Source organism: Myodes glareolus, chromosome 14, assembly GCF_982192425.1.
Source record: "Myodes glareolus chromosome 14, mMyoGla1.1, whole genome shotgun sequence".
Taxonomy (NCBI): Eukaryota; Metazoa; Chordata; class Mammalia; order Rodentia; family Cricetidae; genus Myodes; species Myodes glareolus.
Genome location: NC_142039.1, coordinates 65,018,586 through 65,030,646, shown reverse-complemented (window position 1 = coordinate 65,030,646; position 12,061 = coordinate 65,018,586). Strand labels below are relative to the sequence as shown.

General features: G+C 46.9%; 1 long non-coding RNA gene across 1 annotated transcript in view; it reads right to left on the bottom strand.

Annotated features, from left to right (window-relative positions):
- Positions 1-11,096, bottom strand: part of LOC148119900 (uncharacterized) — a 43,539-nt gene extending 32,443 nt beyond the window's left edge. The window contains exon 1 of the long non-coding RNA XR_015734899.1: positions 11,008-11,096. This is a non-coding gene — a long non-coding RNA (uncharacterized LOC148119900). The remainder of the gene's footprint in view (positions 1-11,007) is intronic.
- Positions 11,097-12,061: the final 965 nt, after the last annotated feature.

The window sequence follows — 12,061 nt, the reverse complement described above, 5'->3', positions numbered from 1 at the left end:
GATGGGACTGTAATGGTCTGTCCTGTCCCTTTAAGAGACAAGCTCCACCCACTCCCTCCCCCATCCACCAAAGCAAGTGGATTTTCCCTCCACTTCCAGTCTAAGACATTCTTCTTTTCCATCTCTCTTCTGAAGAGGTAGCTGCTGCTGTGGCTCCTCTCCTCTCCACCCCCCGCCTCTCTTTCTCTCTTTCTCTCTCTGTTTTTTTTTCTCTCTCTGCCTCTTTCTCCTCATCCTTCTTCTTCCTCCCTCTCCCCTTTCCCCTTAACTTCCATTGCCCACTAAATAAATATCCACCCTCACTCTGCATGGCGTTCCTATCCGTCTTGGTCTCTCACCTGCCATGCAGCTCCCTGCCTGGGACTTGCTGATCCTCATGACCCACTGTCCCTCATGGCCCACAGGCACCTCGAGCCAATGCTGTTTTATTTTAAACATAAAAAGAAGTCCTTAGAAAGTCATAGGCAGAACAAAACTGCAAGAAAGCACAGTAGCCCAGCACAGGCTTCAAAGAAACATAAGGTGGTTTGAAAGAAAATGATCCCCAAAGGGAGTGACACTATTAGGAGGTGTGGCCTTGCTGAAGGAAGTGTGTCACTGTGGGGGCGGGCTTTGAGGTCTCTTTTGCTTAAGCTTCTCTCAGTAAGGCAGTCAGTCAACTTCCTGTTGCCTCCAAGATGCAGGACTCTCAGCTGTCTCTGCAGCACCACATCTGCCTGCGTGCTCCCACCATGATGATAATGGACTGAACCTCTGAAACTATTACGTGAGGCACCCCAATTAAATTTTTTCTTTATAAGAGTGGCCTTGGTCATGATGTCTCTTCACAGAAATAAAAATCCAAACTAAGACAAAACAAGAGATACAATAAAGTCCCTGTTTCACAGCCTCTGACTCCTGGCTCCAGCATCAGATTCAAATGTAAAGTCCCCAATGACCCAGTCTTCAGTAAGAAAAGTAATCCTGGAATGTCAGGCTCTACGCATCCTTCCTCAGGCCTGGACCAGTTAGAAAGTGCAATGCTCTGAGCATCTGTGGGACTGATACACAGTTGGTAGGGGAAGCCAAAGCCTGAAACAGGACCAGGCACAGGAAAGGCTGGCACTCACTTCAGCTGGATGGACACATGCTGTCTGAAGGACCACAGAGAGAACCTGTATGGTTCACACCACGTAGTATGTATCTACAGCACCGCCCCAGCGAGTTCCCGGAGTTGGCAGCACTTTCCTGCTGCTGCTATGCAGAGTGGAGAAAACAGGGAAAGAGATTATCATGGATGCTTGTCCTTAGGGAAAGAGGCCGAGAAGTGGCACACTGTCTTCTGCTACCCAAGGTGAAGACATCTTCATGTCCACAACACCAATGGCAGAGGAAAGGGAAAGAAATTTTCCATGAAGCAGGAGGCATGAACGTTGCCAATAAGAAAACCTAATTCCACCAGTGCCCTGGTGATTCTCAGCCTGTTTGGGCTTGTCCTCCTTGGGCTTTTGTTTTGTTTTGTTTTTGTGGTAGAGTTTTGAAAATCACCCAAGGGGGAAAAAGACTGGGTGGAATCTGTATCCACACAGGAAAGTTAATGTGGATTGAAATGGATTGGGGACGGTGGCCTCCGCCAGTACATTCACGTGCTCAGGCTAACAAGAAGCACACTTTGGGGAGGGACATCTGGCTCAGGATTTCTCAAGATATGCTTAAGTGACCACATTCACTGTGGAACCTGATTCACAACATCATTCCAGGGGAAACTGTTGTCCACCTAAGAAAGAAAAACTTGTGTAGAAGCTAGATTCCCAACGGAAAATGACAGGCGGTGGCAAGGTGTTCAGGAAAAGCCTCTGGCCACGGTCAGGCAAACTTAGCTCCAGATCCCTGTCTTTCTTCTCAGCTAGACAAGCTTGGGCAGGGTCTGTCACGTCTCTGCAAAGTGGGGTGACAGTGAGCTCCCCTTTGTTGGAACATACCAACAGGACACAGAAGATACTTAAGCTTAGCTACCTCCCTCATCCTTTTTCTTCTGAAAGCAATGGCAGAAAGGGTTGTGGGGCCACCAAGGAAAATGAATCCCCTACCCTTCTGTAGCTACATGTCCTTGTAGCTGCGGTTAGGTTGTTCCCAATGGATCAGAAGCTAAGGTCCCTGGGGACAGTCCCAGTTGCCACATAAGGGCACCAGGGAAGGGCCTGCACTCTCGGGAAAACACTATGGTGAGTGCCTGCCACAAAGAAGGGGTGGAGTCCTTGTGGCCTTACAGTTATCGTTTGTCTCTTAAAAATGGGTATAAAAGGGCTGGAGAGATGGCTCAGAGGTTAAGAGCACTGAACTGATTTTCCAGAGGTCCTGAGTTCAATTCCCAGCAACCACATGGTGGATCACAACCATCTGTAATGAGATCTGATGCCCTCTTCTGGTGTGCAGGAAAACATGTTGTATATAACCAATAAATAAAAAAAAAATCTTTAAAAAAAATGGGTATAAAATACCTAAGCCCAGATTTGTTGGGGGAGGGAGGGTTTCAAACTCTTAGAAACATGAAGGGTTATGAATAGTATGTACAATCAGAGAGCTACTAACAAAACTGTTTTTCATGTACCCAGTTACATGGAAAACTGCAGGTTGCTCGTCCTCCATCAATCAAAAAGCTAACTATCTCCCACAGCTCCTAAGCCGCATACCTGGCGTGTCGGAAGTGTATGGCAATTGATTTCTGGCCCGGGAGTGTGGTTCAGCGGTAGAGCACTTGCCTAGCATGCAGAAGGCCCTGCACTGGAGCTCCTAGGACCACAAAAGTAAAACTAAATAAATGCAAGTTTACTTCACTCAGGTGCAGGAGGATGCTCACCTCCAGGCCCTCAGTCAGCTCTGCATGATTATTCCTGTGGTCCATATGCACAGCCAGGGAGCTTGATTGGTCCAGGCATGCTCATTCCATGCCTTCACAGGATAAGCCACAGCAACGATGAGCTGTATAAGCATCCTCCATGCAGGAGCTGCATAAATGGCTCCTGGGCATCTACCTCTGCTCTTCAGCGTTGCTAGGCCTAAATCAGTTTCCTGGTCCCTCACACCAGCAGTCCAGAGTCTCCGTGAAGAGCTCCCTAAAGCCTATGAATATATCGACTGCCTGATGGGCTAAGGACCCTACATACTTTCAGAGTGTGGCCTTCTAAATGTCAACAACCTGCAAGGACCACCTCCAGCCGAGTACTATCCTTACACTGATTAAGACTAAAAACGGCAGATAAATTTACATAATCACAGAGTATCTGTGTGCAGTTTGTTGGCCTAGGCTCGGGAAGGATAGCCGATTCTTATTCGGTCTACATACAACAGAGGGTACACTTACAGATCTCAGATTCCCTTGAAGCAATCTCAAATCTCCCTCAGGCTTTGCCACCCACCCGCTGGAAGCTGTAAAGACAGGGTGTATTTGTGGGGTTGCTGCCTGCTCTGTGCAATTAAAGCAGAGTAAGGTGTAGAACCAGTAGAAATGAACTTGATGGAAAAGCTGTATTTTGATCCTCTGTGACATATCCTCAAAACAGCAGCAAGAGCTGAGTGGATAACGGTGGATAGAGTGCTTACTTTGCAAGTCCAAGGGCCCAAATTCCATCCTCAGAGCCCAGACTTACATGAAATAAGTCAGGCGTGGTGGGGCCCACTTCTCATGCCAGCTCTGGAGAAGGGGAAAGAAGCAGATCACTGGGGCTCACTGTCCAGTCGATCTCGACCACTCAGGCAAACTCCAGGAGAATGAGACACCTGTCTCTAAAACATATTGGATAATACCTGCAAAAGTAAACCGGAGGCTGCCCACTATACTCCACGTGCACAGAGCTGCACATAAACACACACAGCTTTATGGGGAAGGGTGGGGCACTGAGAAATCCTTAGCAACAGGTCCCAAATGATAAGTCTGCTTCTCACCATGCAAGGCAAGCAACGCATGCCTTCACGCTCGGTGCAAAGGTCCCGAAGGAACTCAGAGCAAACGAGAATCAGATTGACAGCCGTGTTCACCTGACATGAACTCAGCACCGCAACCGAGTTTCACTTTGGCTCCCATTATCAGTGTTTCCAGGCAGCTAATGTAGTTTAGATGTTTGTTTTTAATTTGGTTCTGGAGAGCACTGTGGGATGAACAGATTCCCCCAAAGGAAACAATAATGTTAATTCCAGGACCATCCACGCATTGCTTTGAAGAGTGTTCTTGCCGCTTCACCACTCAATGGCTTTTCACTCTCTCCAGGCTGAGGCACCTCTGGTATTGCTCCTGCATTTCCCAGCATGCCCCACCCTCCTCTCTGGGCTCTACCTGTGCTACTCTTTAATTCCTTCATGCTCACAATGGGCCTTTGCACACGCTTCTTGCTCTATCTAGAATGCACTTCCTTGGGACCAGTTCACCCTGTTAACTCCCACTGTGCCCAGAAAGCTTCTGTGCTCTCTGGGAGCTTTCTCTGAAATCACTCACCACCCACTCCCACCCCACCACACACACACACACACACACACACACACACACACACCACAACTCTTGGTTACTTCCCTATTGCTGTGACAAAGACTTTATGAAAAGAAGAGTTTATTTGGCTCATGGTTCAGAGATAAGAGTCCAACCTTGCAGGGAGGGGAAGAAGCTGGATACACTGTATCCAGTCAGGACAGAGTGGAGGTAGGGGAAGTTGACCCCCAGCTGCCTTCTTTGTATTCAGCCTCAGGCCCTAACTGAGGGAATGAAGCTACTTAATTCAGGGCAGGTCTTCCCACCTCAACCTAATCAAAATGATCCCTCATGCGCAAACCCAGAGTCGTGTCTCTTCAGTGATTCTAAATCCTGTCCAGTGTATGCACACCACCAGCGCAGGGATAAAGGGCAGTTTGAGGAAACTGTCTCCTTCCATCCTGCAGGTTCCAAGGCTCAAACTTGGGTCATCAGGCAAGCACCTTTACCCAGAGAGCCACCGCCAGCCCCATTTTCTACCTTACACGCATTTTGACCATATTACTCTTCCCTGGCTCCTCCCATATCCACTCCCACGTGCCCTTAATCCTCTAACTTCATGTGATCTTTCTTTTTCTTTAAATATTTTTATTCATTCATTTTATTTTATGAGTGTTTTTGTCTGTATGGATGTATTGCATCAAGTGTGTGTGTGTGTGTGTGTGGTGTCTGTGGAGATAGGAAGACATCAAATGCCCTGGAGTTATGGGAGGTTGTGAGGCTCTGTGCGATTGCTGGGAACCAAACCCAGGTCCTCTGCAAAATCAGCACGTGTCCTTAACTGCTGAGCTATCTCCCCTCCTCTTCGGTGGTGTCCCATCGAGTTCCGCTATGCTGCCATGTATTCCTGAGTGCCTCACTGAACTCTTAAGGGTGTGATCCGTGTATGTGTGTCTTCAGTACTGTTTCCCCAGTGTATGAGATCTTGCCTGGAATCTAAGAGGGCCTCGGTAACATGAAAAACCTGGTTCATTTGCTGAATAAGTGAATCAGGCATATATTATATTTCTGTTTTAAAATCCTGATTGATGAAAAGGAAGGGATGACATAGTGTTAAGATATCCTGATACTTCTACAGATAGTCTAGAAGGAAAAACAATCATTCAGACATAATTTTAGGTATGTAATCTTAAGCAAATTATTAACCCTCTCTGAGCCTCAGTTTCCTCATCGTGCATGTGTGTGTGTGCACAGGCGCGTGCGTGCATGCTTGTGTGATCAATGCTTGTGTGATCAATGCCTGTGTCTTTCTTCCTTATTTACTGAGGCAAGGTCTCTCACTGAGCCTGGAGCTCACTGAGTCAGCTAAACCAGCCAACCAGCAAGCTTCCAAGATCCTCCAGTTTCTACCTTTCCAGTGTTGGCATTTCAGGTCTGTGTCACCATGCCTGACTTTTTAGGGGCCCAAACGCCATCTTCACACTTGTCGGACAGGCACTTTTCCCACTGAGCCATCTCCCTAGTACCTCCCTATTGACAAAATAAAAATTTCCACTTCAAAATATTGTGAAACGAAACTAAGAACGTGTGATATGAAAATCAGCTGCTTTCCTTTCTCCTTATCTCCTTATATTTTGCTTTGCAAAAGACAAAGTGTGAAATTTGGCAAGATGCTAATATCCAAGGGGACCTGCCCAGCCAGTCAAGGCTAGGGAGATGGCTCACTGGTTAAAGCATTTTCAGTTCAGGTCCCCACCCATTACATGCGGTTGGGCAGCATGCCTGTAATTCCAGGCCCTCAGGCAGAGACAAGGGATCCCCAGAGTGAGCAGTTAGCAAGAATAGCCACATAGGTGAGCTCTGGGCTTGAATGAGAGACCCTGCCTCTATGAATAAGGATGATGGACAACTAAGGATGATTCCTGTCATCAACCCCAGGCCTCCACATGCATGAGTATGCACATTCAGGCAAGCAAAATATGCACGCACGTGCACGTGCACACACACACACACACACACACACACACACACACACACACACTCCATACATACACACATGAAGACGGAAAAAAAAGAATAAAGTCTCTGGAACAAGGATCCTGCAGCAGCCATATTTGTTTATGACTATAGATTTCAACAGTGTCTGCATTTACCTAACTCTGTTCCCTCTCCTCAAGTTAGTGTCTCACTTTGGGGGAAAAAAAAAACAAATTTTAAAACGGCTTTTTGGGGTCAGCTTTAAAACAAGACCCAGTGGTTCAGTTTATTTTAAGTGCACAGACAGGCAAGGCTAATCCAGATTATCAGAAGCCAGGGCACCAGGGATGAGAGGGAGAGAAGACATGGCCAGAAGGGACTATGAAAGAACCTAGGACCATTCTCTCCACTGGGCTGGTGCTGCTGAGCCAGGGTCCTCACCTCATGAAAACCCATCAAGATGTGAGCGCATGTCTGTGTATGTGAGTGTGTATGTGGTGATATTGCTCATCCCACTTCTGTACACACACACACACACACACACACACACACACACACACTGGATCAAGATTTGAAACTGTTTTGGTTGTCTGTTGAGATGGATGTAACTTAAACACTGGAATATGAGCTCACCTTGAGCTTTTGACTCTCGCTCTCCCTTCCTTTGCACATCACTCTCCAATATTGAAGAAGCAAATGTGACACAAGCCAATACAGAAACTTCTTTTAGTCGCTCACTATAATGAGCGGGCTGCTGCTGGTACTCACAGCTAATCCTGTTTGCTTTCAATTCCAACTTGCCAAAACCCAGGCTCCTGACATTCTTTTCTGTCCTTGCAAATGGTGATTTGTTGTGAAAACCTAAGGGTCACACACACATACACACACACACACACACACACACACACACACACACACAATCCATACACTATTGTGGGATATTTGATCTCACTGTGAAACCCAGTATTATGTTAATAAGATCAACCTTGGATCAGGTGGCAGAGAGAAGAATTAGCCATAGAAAGTACAGAGAATCCAAGAAGATGGATAGAGAGATGCACAGGAAGGAGCAGTGAGGGGCAGGGAGTTCCATAGTCTTTGGGGGATGGCACAGCTGGAGAGACACTTGCTGGGTCTCCAGCAAAAAGGAAGTTCAACTGGTTGCTTCTTGGCCTCTCTGAGCTAGTAGGTTTCACCCCAACATGTGACTCCTGCATCTTTATTGGTAGATAGAATGATAGAGTCTTAGTTAAAAACTGTATTTGTGGCAGCAGCCAAACTGATGCTGGGAGGACCAGAAGTCCCACTAGTCCATGGCTCTGACTATGGGGCTTCAGGGCTGCAGAAGATAGTTAAAATAACAGCAGAGATGCAGCCTCTAAGCCAAGGGGAAAACAACATCTGGCACCCAATGTGGGGTACCAGATGGAGTCAGACTTTCTTTCGACCACCAGCTCCTAAATAATGACACAGAGACCTATTATTAAGTATAAAAGCTTGGTCATAGATTGGTCTTGTTCCCAACTAGCTCTTATAACTTAAATTAACACATTTATATTAATCTATGCTCTGCCACGTGACTCGTTACCTCTGCTCCATACTGTATATCCAATTTTCTCCACATCTCGCTGACGAATTTCTACCTCTCTATTTCTTTGCCAGTGTTGTAGAAGGAGTGGCGGGCTGTATCCCGCCACCTGACTCCCGGCTAGCTTTACCCAAAATAATTACACACAAATTGTATTCATTTAAACACTGCCTGGCCCATTACCTTCAGCCTCTTATTGGTTAATTCTCACATATTGATTCAACCCATGTCTAATAATCTGTATCTTACCACGAGGTCGTGGCTTACTGGGAAAGATTCAGCATGTCTGATCTGGCAGCTTCATGGTGGGCAGCTCTCTTGACCCTGCTTTCTTCCTCCCAGAATTCAGTTCTGTCTTCCCTGCCTACCTATGTTCTGACCTATCAGGCCAGGCAGTTTTCTTTATTAATTAACCAATGAAAGCAACAGATAGATAGAAGACTATCCTGCATTATCCCAAGATTAATTGTGTCCACCTGGAAGTCCCACCTGTCCTCTCCTGTAGCTATCAGCCATTCAGCTCTTCATTGAACCAATCAGAAGGTGCCTTAGGCAGGCGAGGAAGGACAGAGACATATCTTTATACAGTGAGATCGAATATCCCACAGTATCCAGAGAGGGTACTGAACTGAAATGTCTCATCACTGCCTGTGTGGACCAAATGTTTGTCATGCCACCACCACCACAGGATTCATGTGGGGACATCCGATTAATGTTCAATGTGACAAAATTTGGAGATGTGGCCTTTCGGAAGTAGTTAGGCTTAGATCAGGTCATGGGAACGGCACTGCCTTGATACATCTGAGGTTTTTATAAGGTAAAATGATAGCAATAACACATCCTGCTCGCTTTCTACCATGTCAGTGTATGCAGAGGAGGTGGTATGACAAGCTGAGATCAGTACCTGCCCTCAGGAGCCCCCATTTCAGGTTTCCACCAAGAAATCAGGTTGTGATCCGCTGTGACACTTAGCACAAACGACGCTCCTTTTCCCTAAAATCATCAAGGGCTTTCCATTCTTCTCCTCACACAGGTGAAGGGACTATCCACAGGCCCTTGATACTGTAAGCAGACCTGGAGTCAACCACCAGACAGCTGTCACATTTAGCCCCACCCTCCACCCTTAAAACAGCCCCACCCCCAAGCCAACACTCCCTTCCCCTTATTCGGGTCTGCCCAAAACACATTCATGCAGTCTGCTTCCTATTTCTCTCTGTATGTCAACCTTGACTGGCCCAGGACCTGGTTACCACTGACTTTATGTTCACTTGAACTCTAGACACCCTACCCTGCCTTTAGTTGTCCTCGTCCAGGCAGATGACAGAGCTGTGGCAGATGAATGGAAGTTATTTCTCACCATGCTGTATACATGTCTCAGGTATTAACTTCTCAGAGCTATGGGTATTTTTGCATCATGAGATCAGAGAATGTCTTCATGCAGGTATGATACATAGGAGGAGGAGCTGAAGATGCTCATAGCATACAAATAAAATACAAGGGGTCAAAAGACAGTTGAGCAGGTAAAGACTCTGTCTTCATCAGGGTTTATATGGCTGCAAAGGGACACCATGACCATGGCAATTCTTATAAAGGAAAACATTTCAGTAGGGCTGCCTTACAGATGCACAGGTTCAGTTCATTGTCATCATGGTGGGGAGCATGGCAGCATGCAGGCAGACATGGTGCTGGAGAGGAGCTGAGAGTCCTACATCTGGATCCACAGGCAGCAGGAAGAGAGTGACACTGGGCGTAGCTTGAGCTTCTGAAACCTCGAAGCCCACTCCCAGTGATACACTTCTTCCCACAAGGCCACTCCAACTCCAACAAAGCCCCAGCCCCTAATAGTGCCACTCCCTATTGGCCTATGGGAGCCATTTTCATTCAAACCACCATAACCCCCCACCAAACCTGATGACTTAAGTTCAATGACTGAAACCCACATGATGGAAAGAATTGACTCCCACAAGCTGTCTTCTGACTTCCATATGCATATATGCATGCACATATACAATAAACAAATAAAATATAATGAAGTACCTATATTTCTGTAAATTTTTGTTCACTGTTTTAATAAGACACAGAAGCAGCTGGCAAATCTACTATATCACACACACAGGACAGAGCAGAAGCTCCACCTCTACCACAATAACTACTTTCCTTTCTATACTGGGGATTAAACTCAAGGTCAGGAGCGTGGAAAACAAGAACTCTGCCACTGAGTTACCGTATACCCCCAGCCAAAAAGTGATTTTTCACATTCCTGTATGAAGAAATCAAATGAATTCAACTTAAACTTCCTATTGGGCCATGAATACGTTTTCAATTATTTGCATGTATATATAAGTAAATGAACAAAAATAAATTAGTAGGGGCTGGAGAGATAGTTCTGTTAGTAAAATGCTTGCCGTGCAAGCATTCAGACCTGAGTTTAATCCTTAGAAATCACTAAAAAAGCTATGCATCACGGAGTATGCTTGCAATACCGGTACTAGGGAAGCAGGGACAGGCAAAACCCTGGGGCTCACTAGCTAGCCAGCCTAGACTACTTGTCAAGCTCCAAGCCAGTGAGAGACCCTGATTCAAAATCCAAGGTGGATAACGCTGACGAACAATAACCCAAGTCATCTTCTTACATCCACACAAATGCTCACACACACGCATGTGCAGCCCCATACGCAGAGCATTTATGTGTGTACATAAACACATAGAAAAATCAATAAATAATGGAACCTTAGCCCTCTGTTACACTTGCAGCCTCTACACGACTTGAGTATTGCTTCCTTCTCTAATATCACCTTCCAGCCCCCACCCCGCCCCGGCTGCACTCCCTGCTCCCTCCTTTGCCTCCAGTCTGTTCCTCGGTGGCTTCTGGGCACTAGCTCCCTCCACACATGGCCACTTCCCACCCTTCCCACAGTAGCACCAAGTTACTTTGTCAACTTGTCCCTCTTTGTCCACCCCCCGATCAACCATCTCCTCCGCGGTGCCTCTTTAACCGTACCTACAGCCAGACTCCTATCCTGTCTACACGGCTCTCAGATGCCCCTGTTGCTGCAGTGATGGATCCTGTTCGCCCTCCCTCACACCCACGCTTCCTCCCATCCCGCAGTGTGCCCATCACATAATAGGTGCACAGTTGGTGTTTACTGAGTGAGGTAAGAACTGGATCAACATTAAGCCCTGTTTAAAATTCTTGCCTCTGCTTTTTCTTTGCAGTCAGTCCCCCACCCTGTACCCAGTCCTTATCAGATCCTTCCTTTCTGGGGCTCTGCCCTAATAAGCCACCCCACACTTAACTCTCCCAAGCCTGGCCCTCGCCTCTCCTCGCTGTACCAGACCCAGGAGGGAATTATACCTTGCTCCACCCCTGACGGCTCCCTGCCTGCTGCTCCTCCGAGGAGCTAATTCGGCCCATATTGACACATGTCATCTATCTCTGGCTTCCTGTGCCTCACTCCACCCAGCCAGTCTTGTACTTTTCCTACACCCACCACCTGCCTGGGCTGCTACATGCCACCTGCCTCCACGCTCCCTGTAGTGGGGCCCACCCGCCAGACTGGATGCTCCTACAAGCTGACACTGGTGGGTGTGGCCAGCAGGTGGGTTGGCTGAGTCCCCAGAAGATAGCTTATGGGATTCTGAGTTACAGATCAGGCTGACTCCATCTGCCAGGTGTCACCCGCTTGCTTCCTGTCTGTCCCCATTCACTCCTTTAGGTCAGCCCCTGTCCTTTCTCCTGGGCTAGAGCATTATCCACTGCTTCCTAACTTACTATTATGTTACTTTCAGAATCAGAAAAATAAGCCATTTTGAGATTTTGAGAACATCTACATTATATAGTGTCCTGGTTGGGTGGTTTTTGTTTTTTTGTTTTGTTTTGTTTTGTTTTGTCAACTTGACACAGCTATAATTGTCTGGGAAAGGAAAGCTCAGTTGAGAAAAAACCTCCATAATGTTGCTGTTAGCAAGTCTGTGGATCGTTTTATTGTTTAACAATTGATGTGGGAGGGCCCAGCCTACCGTGGATGGTGCCACCCCTAGGTAGGTAGGTGGTC